The sequence below is a fragment of the Delphinapterus leucas genome, chromosome 20 (assembly GCF_059928025.1).
Source record: "Delphinapterus leucas isolate spDelLeu-1000000601 "Yukka" chromosome 20, BTC_Dleu_Yukka2, whole genome shotgun sequence".
Taxonomy (NCBI): Eukaryota; Metazoa; Chordata; class Mammalia; order Artiodactyla; family Monodontidae; genus Delphinapterus; species Delphinapterus leucas.
In genome coordinates, this window is record NC_143148.1 from 58,520,467 (window position 1) to 58,535,878 (window position 15,412).

The 15,412-nt window shown below is 51.7% G+C and overlaps 1 long non-coding RNA gene across 1 annotated transcript in view; it reads right to left on the bottom strand.

Moving 5' to 3' along the window:
- LOC149744721 (uncharacterized) overlaps positions 1 to 13,870 on the bottom strand; it is a 78,986-nt gene extending 65,116 nt beyond the window's left edge. The window contains exon 1 of the long non-coding RNA XR_016391051.1: positions 12,044 to 13,870. This is a non-coding gene — a long non-coding RNA (uncharacterized LOC149744721). The remainder of the gene's footprint in view (positions 1 to 12,043) is intronic.
- Between the last annotated feature and the right edge of the window lie 1,542 nt (positions 13,871 to 15,412).

A 15,412-nucleotide genomic window follows, 5' to 3' on the forward strand; every position in this document is an offset into this window, starting at 1 on the left:
GGTCCACCTGCCCTCCGTGACCCAGACCCGCCTTCCAGGAGTCAAGGCCGTACTTCTTCTTGTCTGCTCCCTCTGACAGATGCACTTTCAAGAAACAAACCCTCCATGCAATCCAGCCTTGGGGCTTGGGGCTTGGCGACTTCTCCGTGCCATTCGTCTTTCTAAAGTGGGAACATCAAGGTGGGAAGAGAAGGAAAAGTCAGCAAGCAGCCAGCCAGGAGCCGGCCGCCAGGGGAGGCTGGAGCCCCCGACGGCAGGACCACTGCTCAGAGCCCGGGGCCTGGGCCAGGCGGCAGGCACCCTCCGTGGTGCAGATGGAAACATCACAAACGGCCCTTTGTCGCCCCGCCGGGATCTGGGGGCGTCCCGTGAGCTGCAATGCGCACACACCCACTGGATTAAGAGCCGTCAGACTGGTTCCCAAAGCAAACACTGAGTTAATTTTTCCAGCATATTCCTTTCATGTCTGGGCTGCTTCAGTCTTCTCTGGGTCACTGGGCTCTTTGTTGCCGGCTTTGCTGAAGCCCCCCGGCCCACTCCGCCTCGCTGGCTCCTGGAGTCCCCTCCCCTCTACACCCAAGTCCTAATACAGTATTCCGTTTCACTTGGGCAAGAAGAGCCCCCAAAGAGATTGGCCTTTGAAATATGTGAGTCAGAGAGAAGCAGCTCCTGGAAGTTTCAGATCACATTTCTCTGGGCCCCTGGCACGTGTTGGCCTGTAGAAGCCAAGTCCTCATTTCGGGATGTGTCCCAGAGTCTGCTGGGGCGTGGGAGTCTCACCCCTCCCCTACTCACCACGCCACACCACCCCTAATCCTTCTTAAAGTGAACCAGGGGCTCCCGCTTCCCTCAGATCACAGCCACACTCGTCCATGTGGTTCACAAGGCCCTGCCTGGTCCAGCCCCACCCTCACCACTCACCCCCAAGAACTCTGAATTTATTTTAGTTCCTTGAATGCCCCTGTGCTCTCTTACTGCTGGACACAAGAGGAAACCTATTTTCCATCTGTGTCAGTTAGGGTCCAATCAGGAGAGGAGGGAAAGCTCTGAATATTGAAAACAGAGAGAATTTAATACAGGGAATTGGCTGCACAAGTGATGGGACTGCTAAGAAGCCAAACAGGGGACAGTGAGGCGACCCACAGCCGAACAAGAGCAGTAGGCCTCCAGCATCACGAGGCTGGGGATGGAGGGGTGGGTCACCCAGCAGAAGCGGGAACCGTGGAGGAGGGCGAGGAGACAGCCGTTGCTGGAGACGTCGCCCGAGGCAGGGAGGGAGAAGGGAACCCCCCTGGCTTCTCCCCTCCTCCTGCCTCTGACTGTCCCCCAGCGCCCTCGTTGGCTGAACCGGCTGGAAGTCAGCCAACGCAGAAGTCTGGGAAGGTGGCCTGCAGATGGCGGCCCGCCCGTAAGACAAAGCAGGATGGGGAGGGCAGGGAATGCTCCTGAGGCCAAGAGACACAGGATCGACGGCCCATCTCCGACCCGAGGTCTGCTCAGGAATCCTTCGCGCCGTATCCGTACTTCTTCTCATCACCTGTCTCTATGATTCAAAGTGCTATTGGTTGTAAGTGACAGAAACTCATCTACGCAAGAAAAGGAACGTTGGTTTGCCTAACTGAAAACTCTGCTTTTGCGATTCGGTACGGCTGAATCCAAGGACTCAAACAAGGGAAGCAGTCTCCCATTTGGACCTTGTCAGCTCTCAGCTCTGCTCTCCTCTGTGCGGCTTCCATTTTCAGGGTGAGCGAGATGGCGGCTGCAGGCCTAAGACCCACCTTCTCAGAAACCTTGGTGGAAAAGCTGTCCTCCCGCTGCTAACAGCTCTAACCAAAGCCCTGGAACTGAGTCTTACTGGCCTGCTGGGACCTCTTGCCAGTCTTGGCACCAATGACTGTGGCCCAAGTAGCAGAATGTTCTGATTGGCCAGGCCTGGAGCCAGGAGATGAGGCTCAAACCCACCCAAGCTCACAGACTAAAAGGGGAAGAGGAGGTAATACCAGTACAGGAAGTAATCGATGCTGGGATGACAAAAAGATCCTTTGCTTATTTATGGCACTGCTACCCAACCCAAAGAATGGGACGACTGGTTACATTTATGTCTGGTTACGTCATCTGAATCTCCCATCAGAGATGAAATTTCTCCACCGAGGGGCCACGCATCCTAGGAGCACTTTATTCCGGTTCCCTTCTCGTGGGTCAGCTCTTCACATAGCCTGGATCATGCACAGTTTTCCAAGCTTCCGCACCAGTTGTCCCATTTGTTCATCCTGATTATCCTGAGGAATAACTAGGAAAGAAGATTTTCTTGCCTCCTAGCAGGGGAGACCGTGGACTAGGGGGGTTGAGAGAAGTGCCCGGGGCCACTGCAAGGAACACCAGTAACGGCTACAGCCACCAAACCCACTGAGCACCGAATAAACACCAGACTTCTAGTATCCTAACTCCTCTGGCCAGCAGCCCAGTGAGGCAGGCACGATTATCCAGTCCTGATGAAGAAATCAAGGCGCTTGCTTGAGGTCACACAGATGGTTAGTGATGGAGCCAGGACTTCATGTCAGGAACTCTGACTCTAGAAAATGCAGGCTTTATGCCTCCCCCAATTCATCCCCTCTGCCTAAACATCCCTAGTTCCTTCAACTCCGTCTCGTGGGCTGGCTTTCCATACCGCCTCCATACCAGAGCCCTGGACAGCTCTGGTTTACACCCACGTCCCAGCAGAATGACCAGTAGATGCCCTTCTGCCTGGACAGCACATTACACACTCATCCCAGCCACAGTCAAACCCACAGCTCCCATCATTGTGCTGACCCCCTGCCCCACCCCTCTCAGCACTTCCTCCTGGCAGATGGGGGTACCGCCCTGGCACACCATCCAGCATCCCTGCTCCAGCATTCGGGGCTCAGGAGTGGAGCGGACCAGCAAGGCTTGGCTCAGCTGTTCTATCCCGAGCCAGGCCCCCGACAGCCCCACACCCAAGATGTCCCCATTCCTTCTTTCAGGTCTGACTTTTCCCATCCGACTGGCCAAATACGAGAGTGAGGCCCTGGCTTTAATTTCCGAAACACTGTTGAATAAACCAGTTTCTCTTCAGGGACTGGGGACCTGGGAAGCTCTCTCTTAGCTGGAGGCTGTGGAGGTGACGGATGGGATTCACCCTGACGGGAAGTGCCAGCACCTTGCTCTGCGGTGTCCTGGCCTTGTCCCAGGATGCCCGGGGATGGGGATCTGTAGCGCTGGGCTGGGTGAGAGTGCACCGCAGGTTCGGGGAGGCTGGGTGTCAGAGGGAGCCACGGGGGCCGCGGGGTCTTCAGGTTGTCCTTCCTGTTTTGTCTCCACTGGCTCATTGGTTCAGCAGGAGACAACTTTCTAAGGTCAGGGTTCCATTGGTCTTCGGGTTTTCTGCCCACCTTCACTCTATAGGCGCAGCAGTGAGAAGAGAACCAGGAACGACTAGCAGGGTCCGGACCAGGAGCTGACGGCCCCAGCAAGCAGTCCCGTCCCCCACCCTGCCTTCCCGCTCGCTCCTGGAAGGAGATGGGTGCTGGGGCTCCAGCACGAACCCTGGCACCAAAAGCACGTAGGAAAAAATTAGAATCAATGCTTTTTAAAGGAACGCAAACTCAAAGGTCTGTGCTTTCCCACTGGGAGGGGTGAGAACCCATCCCACCATGGGGCTGCAAGGGGCTGATGGCCAAGCCTCCACCTCTCAACTGGGGAAAATGAATTGCAATCTGATGCTCCAAAGGCAACTCACTTCTAAATGTTGTGTTCCTCAGTGACTTCCCATTCCTTGTCCTCCATCACTCCTGCCCCAATGCTCCATCCTCCAGCCACACCGACCCGCTAAGACTTCCCTGACTGCTACGTGAGGATTCAGGACGCGGCACCAGAAGGCTGTCCCATCAGCCTGGAGTGAGCGTTCTTGCCTTCTCCCTTGCCATTTGTTAAGACCCAGACCAGATTCTGCCTTCCTTTGGAAGTTTTTCACACCCTGCCCCAACTCCTCTGCTCTGTGGCCCTGCAGCACCTGTACGTCCTTCGACTGTAGCTCCTACCTGTGACTGCACACCTGTCGCCTCCAGTGGGCTAAGAGCTGCTGGAGACCTGGACAGACACCTTTTTCTTCTGTCCCCACTGAGTCTGACACAGCATTCGGAAGACAACAGGCACTTGGTAATTATTGAACGAAAGCATACTATGGGCACTCGACAAATCCTAACGTGGAAATGGAAATTGGTTGCCTGCTCTGTGCTAAGGTGGTGCTCAGCTCTGGCTGCACCTGGGGGAGGGCAGCTTGCCAGGACCCCACCCCCAATTAGAACATCATCAGGGTTCCTCCAAAAACTAAAAATAGAACTACCATATGACCTAGCAATTCCATTCCTGGGTATTTATCTGAAGAAAACAAAAACACTAACCCAAAATGATACATGCACCCCAATGCACATGTTCATAGCAGCACTATTCACGATAGCCAAGCCATGGAAACAACCTAAGTGTCCATCGACAGATGAATGGATAAAGAAGGTGTGGTACATATATGCAACGGAATACTACTCAGCCATAAAAAGGAAATAATGCCATTTGCAGCAACACGGACGCAACTAGAGATTATCGTACTAAGTGCAGTAAGCCAGAAAGAGAAAAACAAATGCTGTATGATATCACTTACATGTGGAATCTTACAAAATAAAACAAACTAGTGAATATAACAAGGAAACAGACTCATGGATATAGAGAACAAACTAGTGGTTACCAGTGGGGAGAGGTAAAGGGAAGGGGCAAGCTAAGGGTACGGGATTAAGAGATGCAAACTCCTATGTATAAAATAAGTAAGCTACAAGGATATATTGTATAGCACAGGGAATACAGCCAATATTTTATAATAACTATAAGTGGAGTGTATTTGTAAAAATTGTGAATCACTATGTTGTATGCCTGAAACTTGTATAATGTCGTACATCAAACACATCTCAATAAAAAGAAAAAGAACATCACTGGAACATTCTAAAAGATCTCAAGGTGAATTAATTGGCCAAGGGTGAGCCTGCCATGCTAGGGAATAAAAGCTGAGTAAGGCATGGTTTCCCCTCCTTGGAGCCATTGAAATGACCAAGCTGATTTTTTTTCTCCAAGACAGGAAAAGAATAGTTCTCAAAGTGGCGTTCCAGCAGCAGCAGCAAGGCCTCGCCCAAGAATGTGTTAGAAGTTCAGATTCTGGAGCTCTGTCCGTGAACTGCTGCATCGTAAGCTGCAGGGAGGGGCTGTGCTCTAACACAGCCTCCCAGGGATCCTGAGCGGGCTGGAGTGTGAAAACCACTGCTCTAGAACTTGTCTCCCAAACTGTGGCTCACTCACAGCCACATCAGAAAGGCCAGGTGTTGTGAATGCGTAGATTCCTGAACCCCTTTGCAGTGCCAATGACTCGGAGCCTTGGAGAGAGGAGCACGCCGGTATCAAGAGTTGGGAGATGGACGCACATTGTATAAATAGCTTCCCAGGTGCTTCTCAAGCTCACGGAGGTGCGGTAACCAGTGCGCTAATACCATGACAGCTCAGATAAATGCCATCTGTCCCACTGCCCTCCCCTCTCAAAGCACGGACTTTGGTGAGTCAGGGGACAGTCAGAAAGTTGGGTCCAGCTGCCTTCTGTGCGCGCACCTTCCGATCTCCTCCTGAACCTCCAGTACTTAGCGCGACCTGGAAGGTTGCCCAGGACCCTGCTTTGAAGTCTCTGGTTTGGTCAATTCCCAGCTCCACCTGCACTTGGGCACAGGGGGAGCCCGAGCACCACCCCGCACTGGCACCTTGCCAGTATCTCCTCGGCACCCTCCTGCCTCGGGAAGGGACCTCCTCCTTCAGGCAGACGGGCCGTCACGACTAACAGACATGGACGAGTGTGGAGCCATCACTTGGGACTCTGAGTCAACTTCCAGCTCCATGCCTGGGACCAGAGAGCTGCCAAACCTTCCACCAACACACATTTAATAATCCTAACACCCTCGCTTGTGAGCTGAGATTTCATTCTGTGCACATGTAAGCAAACACGTGAGCTTCTCAGCTGCTAACTCGGCAAGTGTAATTATATCGTTCCATTTTTATTCCATCGGTGAAGCCGAGCCAGGCTTGGAGGGAAACGGGGACCTGTCCCACCGAGGACAGCAGAGGCCTGAGCTCCGTTTCCTGTTGATGCTCCTGTGACGGACATGGAGCCAAGCTGCCCCTCCGTATGCACCAGCGGCAAGTTCTCATCAGGCTCCAAGCAGCTTCCCCCTCTGCTGTGCACAGCGTCTGCAGAGGCCTGTTAATTGGAGACCTTTAGGCCTCAGCATTCATGGCTGGGCAAGAGTGCGCCTGTCGGGGAGACCAGCCATTTCCAGATTTAGGAAAGGAAACGCCTTGTTGTCAGAGCACCTGGTGAGCCCCACCGGGTACAGTGCACGCTGAATTCCGTCCACTCCTCACCACCTCAGGACCACAGAGGACGACCAAAGTCATATAAATAACCACACGGCCGACTGGGAAGGCCCATGAGAGAGTGGCTAGGGCTGTGATTTTCAAACTGGGTTCCAAGGAACCCTAAGGTGCCTCAAGGAGCCCATGGGGAGACGGGGCTGGAGCATCTACTGATCATTCGTTGGATGACCTTGGGCAATGAATTCCCTTCTCTGAGCCTCACTTTCCTCATCTGTAAAATGGAGGTAATAGTGCCTACTTTGTACACTTATTTTGAGGATTGAATGAAACACCATCTAGACACGAGTGACAGCTTGATGCCCTTGTACCCACTTTAACCCTGGAGGGTGATTTGGCAGAGAGGGCAAAGGGCGTTTGAGGAGAAAGGATGGCCAGGTGACAGGTGCACGCGTGTCATGTGCTGGGTAAGACGCACCGACCCAAGTGGATGGTGGGGCTCCACAGCTCTGAGCACTGGCATGTCTCACAGCTCCCGTGGCCCCAACTCCTTTCTAGAGCAACCAGACGTCTCCTTTCATTTGCTTCCTGGACCCACACTGATCAGAGTCAGGCAATGGGTTTCTCTTTAGCATCTTCCTCGATTTAGGGTGAGGACACACTCTGGAAAACATATCATCTGACTGCCGGAAACATTCAACCCTTGCAACCACAGATGAAGTTGCTTTGTTATCCCTAGCGATGGTCGTGGTGCTAAGACCATCATCGTCATCACCACCATCACCCTCTGATCACCTAACCTTCCCAGTACCCGTATGTTAGGAGCTGGGGTTACTCTCATCTTGCAGACAGGGAACAACTGAAGCCCAGAGAGTAATCTGTCCTCAGCTCCACACCCTGGCTGTGCTGGGATTTGAGCCCAGACCCCACTGCTGACACTCTGAGCCATGGGTGCTCCTACACCAGTTTTGGTGCCGAAGGGTGACTGGAGGCTACTTTAGCACCGCGTACGTACGCTCCATCATCCCCCCAATGTTAATGGCGGGGATGATGGGGGCGGTACTGGACCCCACGGTGAGGAGGAAAGCTGGACACGGTGGTCTTTTAGCTGGGCACCTTGCCCCTTGGCATAAAATCTGAGTTCTCTTAGGAAGAAAGTAGGGGAGGCAGTTGGGTATTAGGACTCCTTTTGACATTCAAAACGTGACTTGGGTTTATGGTGTCTAACATCACTATGGCCCTGCGTTCCCCACCGAGGGCCTTCACGAGCTGGGTCCATGGTCCCACAGTCCCTGTGAGGAACACAATATTAAATGGTGTATCTGGAGGGAAGCCCAGGGATAAGGGAAGAGTGGCTGCGTCTTTTCTGAAGGCAAGGAAAATCTCCCAGTCCTGCAATTCACTCCAGAATTATGGCCCGAGTTCTTTGTAGTGATCCATGTGATAGCTCTCCAAGCTCGTGTAGGACTGGAGGGTGTGGGAAAGATGGTTTTCATTCATTAGAATTCCTGGGGGGGAACCCATTTTCCCTCTAAATTTCCCCCTCCAACTTGAATCCTCTAAGGAATTCCTTCGAAGGAAATCCTCCAGCATGTCCTTTTCATGGAGAGAACACAGTCCATGTCACTTCAGAGAACATTCAACAAGGCAAGTTCATAGCTTTGGAATCCATCACACACACCAAGGAAACTTCCTTCTCAGGCCTCTTGGAAAGGCTTTCCAAGTAGATTGTAAAGAGGTCCAGTGTGGTTGTTCACCAGCCAGAGGCGTGTCTGCACCCAAGTGAGCCTTTTTTCTTCCCTCTGCAACCCTGAGGCCCTTACGCCCCTGTCGTGTTGCCTCCAAGACACATACAGCTCTGTGCCCCCCTTTCCAGGTTGGCACGGAGTCGGGTCCAGAGACTGTGCCAAAGGTGGAGCCGGGAAAAGCAAAGAGGTCTGACTCGTGAGGTAGGAGCTCCAACCTGGTCATAGCTCAGCCCAGCAGAGAGGAAAATGCCACAAAGAGAGCAAATCAGACCCCAGGTACTCGCTCGTGAACCCCTCAGGTCTCCTCTTCACGGACGCAGGCCCCACGTGTGACGGGAAGTGCATCCCGTAGTCACTGAGTGCACTGGTTTCCAAAGCTGCTCGCCCACCAGCAGGGTGACTCAGCAGAAGGGGCTCCCCTTGGTCACAAAAGTGAATACGAGAAAAATCACGTATTTCTTATTGGAAATACAGGCTGGGGCTTCCCCGCCTGCTGTTCTCTCCACATGCAAGGAGTTGGCCGGCGGGGGGCACTGCTGGGGGACGAATTCCCTGAGAGAATCCCACCCTTCTGTCCAGGACTCAGAAATCTGGAAGTCCCATTCATTCATTCACTGGCTCTATAAATATACTGAGCATCTTCCACACACCAGGCACTGTCCAAGGCAAGGAAGGGGGCAGGGAATGAGGCAGATTAAGTCTCTGCCCTCAGGAAGCTTACATTCCAACGGCAAAGTGGTGTGTAGCCAATGCCAGGGAGGGGCGGTGCTCTGGGGACAGTGTTTTCCTCGGCTGGGAGCTGGGAGCAGGGCCGACACGGGGGCCTCAAGGCCTGTCCGTGCATACGACTTCACCCTTTTTACAGCCAAGACGTTAATCCATCGTATGATTCCAAACAGCAGTTCTCCTAAATGGATTTAATGAGCAGGGTGCAGAGTGTTGACCACGAAAATGGTTAAATCTTTCTATGTTCACGATTTAGAAACGCAGTGCACACTCTACTCAGCCCCTTACTCTCACTTTGGGGCCAGTGGAAGCCAAGGGATTAAGTTTGAAATGAAAAGACCTGGTGTTATTTTTATTACAACATCTCCAGGGATAACAGATCAATTTCATCTCACCAACTTCCAGCAATTGGTACTGAATCCCAGACATCCTGTGTCGAGAAGAAACGAGACGCTGGCTTCAGATTCTGTGTGAGAGTGTCACTAAGGCCTGCCCTGGGCCCAGGAGCAAGGGCAGCTCGTGTGTACAGTGTGCCCTGGCCCAGGTCTAGGCGGACAGTCCCAACTCTGATGCTGAGCCCTCTGCAGATCTCAAAATATTAGCAGACTTATGAAAAAGTCTGTCTATAAAATTAAAGTATGGTGATTAAACAAGGTACACATCACACAACACTGCAGAGAGAGGAAGAAATGGGATGGTGTCAGGTGCTAAAAATATCCCACAGACCCTCCTAATGCATCACAATTTTCCAAAGGGTGGAGCCACTGAGCTGATTTGTGACAGGAAGGGGAGTTGGGGTGGCATGTGTGTATGTTCCATTTCTAGAATTCAGATGCCAGTTTCCTTGTTTGGGGGAAAAAGTGTTTAAAACAGATAAAACACAAGGAAAATGGAAAGTTGTTCAATTAATGTTGTCAAGGTTACAAGGCTCACATAATTAACATTGCAGCGCTTTGATGTGGAGATGCTCCACATGCTTTGTGGAGCCTGTTTGAAGTTTCTGACTGCTGCCACCGTCACCACCATCTCCATCTCCATCATCACCATAATCACCATCACGAGTGCCATCATTACCATTGTGGTGATTGATGTCAACAAGCATCCCAGAGTAATTGTGAGATTCTAGAGCAGGCCTGAGTCACGTCAGCGGGAGCAGACAGTGAGAGGAGCCTCATAAATGGCGCCTTTCTCTCTGCCTCCTCTGTACACAGTTATAGGCAACCGGGAGCCCGGCATTTTATGCACCAGCTGTAGTGTCACCTCTGTCCCCGAGTTCTACCCAGAGCCTGACCTCGTGAGTCAATTACAGCTGTTTTCATCGTGCTCATCGGCCTCCAGCATCCCCCCGGCCCCGCTTTCAACAAAGGGTGGATTCCCATGAACTCGCTTCTTTATTGCCAGCTGGTTCCGATTAGGGATGAACCAGTAAAACGAGGGGGTAATACAGTCGCAGTATGTTCCTAAATGTAGCACTTTTCCATGTGTTTTGATTTACCAGTTGACCAATAAAACCCAGTCCTTCAACAAGGTGGATCCCATACCTCACATGTTTCACTTATTTTGGTAAATGTAGCTTTTTAGAAATTGAAAAAAGATGGGGGGTGACTCGGGTCGATTATATCTCTTGCAGTGTGTGCATGTGTGTGCGCATAAGAGTTTGTATAAGCGTATGAATGAGCGTAGGGGTATGTGTGTGAGTATGTGAGAGCTTGTAAAGGTGTGTGTGAGTGTGTATGTGTGTGGGTATGAGTGTGCACGATGGTCAGAAGCTGGGTCCCTCTGGCAGGGTATTAGGCATTGATTTCGGAGCATCTAATATTTCTATCCAAATACTCCCCGTCAGCACCCTTGGTTAAATGGACTATGAATCCAAGAAGAAATAACAACACGGATGTTTCCTCCCTCATCTTGTTAACTGGGCTCTTCCCTCCAAAACATCTACCTTCCACCTGCTTGTCAGCTCCCCTCTGAAGGCAGCTGTGTCTCAACAATCTTCCTTTCCCTTGAGCTGGATGGAACTGTTGACTATTCAGGCAGCAGGACTTTTATCTGAAGTAGAGAAAGCCCCACACAGTAGCTTTCTGGCCTGGGAGCAGCTCTGTAGGCTTCCAGTTGGAATGAAGGACAGTGTCTTAAACACAAAGAAATGGCTTGGGAAAATTAGTACCAGGATGCTTTGGGTAGCACTCAGAAGACCCTAACTCAGTCTAGAACAGGAGCCAGTGATGGGAGGGAAGATTCCTAACCCACAAAGCTCCGTGAGCCCCTCGCTCCTTGCATCTGTGCTCTGTTCCACGGGGGCCAGCCTGCGTGCCTGAGACAATGCTGTTCACGGCTGAACCTCCAGCCAAGTGCGGTGCAGGCGTGCAGCTGGCGCTCAGTGTACGCTTGCTCGCTGGATGCAGGATCAGAGAGGGCATGGGGAGAGGCCTAGGAGAGGTTTTCTGAGGGAAGCGGATTTGAGTCTGGTACTGTGGATTCCATCCAGGAGGAGAGAAAGGAGGTTTTAAATGAGACTTGGACCTGACCGTTGGGATCAAAAAAACAGATGGGGACTTGGAGACCACCCAGCCTGGTCTCCTGCGACGCACGGAGCACTGTGCCTTTAAGAACAGGAGCACTGTACATTATAATCTATCATTCATTCATTCAGAAGCGAAACTACAATGATGAGTCCCTGCCCTCATGGAGTTTACCCTCCAGGTGGGAAAAAACAGAAAGTCAACAAGTAAACAAGCAGGAAAAACAGGGGATGAGCAGAGCACCACACAGGACGATTAGCACGATCACTGTCTCTAGAAATTCCCGAAGCCAAACCTCAGGGAAGAGACGGGAAGAGCGTTCCAGGGAACAGCGAGCGCACAGATGATGCCAAGGTGCACCAGGTAGGGGGCCACTGCTCAGGTAACGGGGAGCATCCTCGGGTGTTAAGCGCGAGAGCTGGCTTATCTGAAATCTGTGCCCCCAAAGTGTGCTCAGGCCTTTCGGTGTGAGGACGGTCACGGCCACGGGGCAGACACGGGTCTTTGGTTTGCACATGATTATCCATTAAAACTTAATAATGCAGGTTTTTTCCTCCATTTTTCCTTAAACTTAGCAAGTTTTTCTGCCATTCAAAGAAGAAAAAACAAACCAATACAAATATCCCTTACTTGTATCTTTGCACAAGACAATGTGCAGAGGAAACGTCCAGTTGCTTCCTCTTCCAGGGGTCACTGCCGAGGCTGAACTCCGTGTCTCATGCGATCACGGCATCCCTGACGCTTGAGGCTGAGTCGTCACTCTCAGTAGGAGAATCGAAATAAGGTCAGTCTTCCCACTGGGCCAACCTGTGTGAAGAGGGCACTTTATTGTTTTAAGGTAGTTCAAAGGTGGTGGAAAAAAATCCCTATAAAAACAAGCAGGGGCTTATTAAAACTCTAATGAGTATAAAGTTGCAGACACAGCGATTCATTCCTGGACATGGTTCCTGGGTTCATTTCTTTCCGCTCCCACGTGGAGAGATATCACCGGATAGAAGCACCAAGCAGACGGAGCCGGCCCAAGTGCTCCTGTGCAAGCCTTGCCTTACACTCCCCAGAAAATGGGACCGCGTCCTGGGAGAAGGCCTCTGCGTGTTATGCCTCCCATAGGAGTGATTCAGTTTCTCACCATCACTAGTCGGACCGTCATGACACAAGTAGCTGGGGGTGGGGCTGTCCAGCTTCCTGCTCGGTAGCCAATATTTAACGCCAGCTGGCCACGAAGAGGCTGGAGAAGATGCTGCCTGGCATGATTCATGCTGGGGGAGCAGGGAACCCTCTCTGGGGAAGGAGGCACCTGAGCTAGTGCTTTGTCACTTGTACTGGTTTCCTCTTTATTAGAAGAGTTTCCTGTTGAAAGCTTAGAAAATAGAGATGAGTAAAAAGAAGAGAAGAAATCACTAAAATTGTTGTGATCATATACTTCGTAATTGGAGCGCTATGAGTAATGACACCAGGGGGAAACCAGGCACAAACTAGGGACCTGCGGGCGCCCTATTTCTAGTGCTGCTCCTGGGGGCGGCCACTGCTGACAGTTTGGAGCACGTGCTTCTGCAAGCCTGGCAACGGTGGATCGAGAAGAAGCATTCTGCTACTGCGTGAGTTCTTGAGAACTGCCCAGCCTAGCAGCTGCCTTTATGTCACCATCCCCACAGCGGAGCAGAAGTAGTACAGAGGATTTTCAGAAAGGGGTCGAGTGTGTGGGTGTATGAAGTGCGTGGACATGCGTGCTGTGCCTCACTGGGGCGAAGCCAGGAGAACAGCAATATACTCATGTTTTAGGTCTATGCTCAACAGTCACGCTTACGTCCCACTGGATGGTCACTGTCTGATATCAACCGGGGGATGGTCCCTGATAGCTACTTTCACTGCCTCCATCAAACGCGGTTTGTAACTGTTGATAATGACGATGATGATGGTAGTGAGACGGGTGACGATGGTGATGGTGACGGCGGTGCTGGTAATGAGACTGGTGATGATAATCATAAGGTGGTGATAATGGCGATGGTGACGATAACGTCAGTGGTGACAGTGACGGTGATGACGGCGATGATGGTGGTGATGACTCACACGTATGTGGAACTCACAGGTGCCAGGCCCCGGTCTAAGCCCTTTGCATACATTAACCTCTTTAGTTCTCATAATTACCCTGTGAATGAGGAATTACAATTATCTCCATTTCACGGGTGAGGAAACTGAGGCCTAAAGAGTGAAGACCCTCGTCCAATCTCAAGAGTGACATTTTAGAAAAACTCACTCTGGGAGCAGTGGCACAGAGGAGTTAAAATAAAAGGTTTTGTTTCTTTGGAAGCAGTAAACATAACTATAAAAACTTGTTTTTTAGCTCATTTGGAAACTGAAGGTCAGCAGGGTCAGCTTGCCTTTTCTTTTCTTTATTTCTTCCCTTTTTATGTATTTACTTTTAAATATTTGAGCCTCTGTTTCACTGATGGTCTGTGAAAAATATTTGTCCCTCTCGAGGTGTTTATTCACCCTGGAAAACTGGCTGCCGTCCAAATGCTGTGTTTTCCAACTATCAATGTAAACCAAGGATTCACATTCTCGGAACAGTTAGGTATTGTTCATTCATTAAAAACCCTTTAAACCTCACGCTGTTTATCTCTTTGCTTTTACCTTGTTTATTGTACAAAAAACAGCACAAACACAAAATGGAAAACAGACAAGACAGACGGAGTGTGTTTAGGATTTTCCATAGGTCCTCGACGTTTGCCAGTGACGTGGAAGCGGAGGGTAGACGGGTGAAGAAACGACCGATTGCTGTCGGCACACACTGCAGGGCATTTGAGAAACCAGGGTACCACCCAGGGACTCAGGTGTCCGCTGGGAGCAGCTGGCCGTGGGTCCTGACTGGGCTTGTGCTCCACGCGGATCCTTCGCAAACCTTCGTGGTCCCTCAGCAGGGCCCCATGCTATGTGCCCAGGGTAAAACTGGGGAGAAACCTGAAATCCAGGGACCAGAGGAACTTCAGTCTGGCCCAGGGAATGAGCAGAAATTAAATAGGAACATTCTATGACGGGTGACGGCAGAGACCATTCCGTTGTATTTTCCTTTCCTGAGCACACAGAGGAGTTCGTGTATTTCTCTTCCCCCTCCCAGGTAGGCTGGGGCCAGGTGATTAGGTCTGACCAATGGGCCGTGAGCAGTGACCCCTGGCACTTTGGGTCAGAGGCAGCTAGGGCAGGGCTGAGTTCGCGACACTCTCTCTCCTCCTGGCTGTGCCCAGAGTGGAGCCTCCATCCACCCGGGTCCCTAACTGGGGATGGGGAACAAGGCCCCAAGGAATTTCTTTGAACATGGACCCCAAGTGAGAAGTAGACCTTCGTTGTGTGACGTCGCCTAGGTTCTGGGGTTGTCACTCGCCCGTCCCGCTGATACAAAGGGGCAACCCCACAGTGCTGTGGGGTGCAGGGGAAGGTAGCGGGTGGAGACGGTGGTCAGCACGGGCGTCCCCAGGCTGTGAGGGGTAAACTGAGCCCCAAAGGAGTCGGCCAGGTGATAAACAGAGGGAGAGTGTCCCTGCAGAGGGAGCAGCTTGCGGAAACGCTGACAGGCGAGAACCTGGCACATCCAAGGCAACGCGGACGGTCCAGCAGGGAGGAGAGGGCACAGGTGCGGCTCACAGGTGGAAGGAGCTGGGGCCTTGAAGACCATCGTAAGGTCGTGGTCTTAGCTCAGGCTGCCGTGACAAAGTACCGCAGACTGGGGGACCAAAACCACAGACACGCTTCTCACGGCTCTGGAGGCCGGAAGCATGAGATCAAGGCGCCGGCAGGTTTGGGTCCATGGTAAGATCTCTCTTCCTGGTTTACAGACGACGGCCTTCTCCCTGCGTCCTCCTCCTCTTTCTGTGAGGGCACTGATCCCGTCACGAGGGCCTCAACCTCTTAACATGACCTAAACCTAATCACCTTGGAATTACACCTGCGAACACTGCCACATTTGGGGTTAGGGCTTCAACGTGTGAATCTGAGTGTGGC